Genomic DNA, 531 nt, shown 5'->3' with positions numbered 1-531 from the left:
CGAGTGTCCAGTCTGCCAGTGCGTGCTCTGCACCCCAGGGAGGGACACACCTGGGCGTGCTGCCTAGCATCAGTGCCCTGTCTGCTGCCTTCCCTCCTACTGGGACTGACCCTCTCAGGTGGTAGGTCATGGGAGAGGACAGCGGGTTACACCCCGCTCTCAAAGTTTCGCTGAGCGGTTAGGGAAGTGTGGCGGGAGGGAGGGAGGGAGGTCGAGTCACTGAATTCAAGGGCTCCATTGTGGAATAGGCAAGTCAGAGTGGTCAGTGCCAGTCTGTGCCCTGAAGTGCCCTGAAGTGTCACCTTCAAGCTGCCCCTCTTTGAGGCTCCACCCTCCTCAAAGTGGCAGGGAATTTCCCAGCAAGGGACTAGCCAAGACCTCTGGGTAGGATAGTGTGTCCCACTCGTTTTCTGGGAAACGATGCTTTTCCGTTCTGGGGCAGGTTCAGATGAGGCCTTGACTCATCAACCTAGGACTCCCAGTCCTGGCAGCCCCCACCAGCCCTGGAGGCTCCTGCCTGACCTCCAGGAA

This window comes from Ovis canadensis, chromosome 13 (genome assembly GCF_042477335.2).
Source record: "Ovis canadensis isolate MfBH-ARS-UI-01 breed Bighorn chromosome 13, ARS-UI_OviCan_v2, whole genome shotgun sequence".
Taxonomy (NCBI): domain Eukaryota; kingdom Metazoa; phylum Chordata; class Mammalia; order Artiodactyla; family Bovidae; genus Ovis; species Ovis canadensis.
This window is presented reverse-complemented; position numbering follows the sequence as displayed.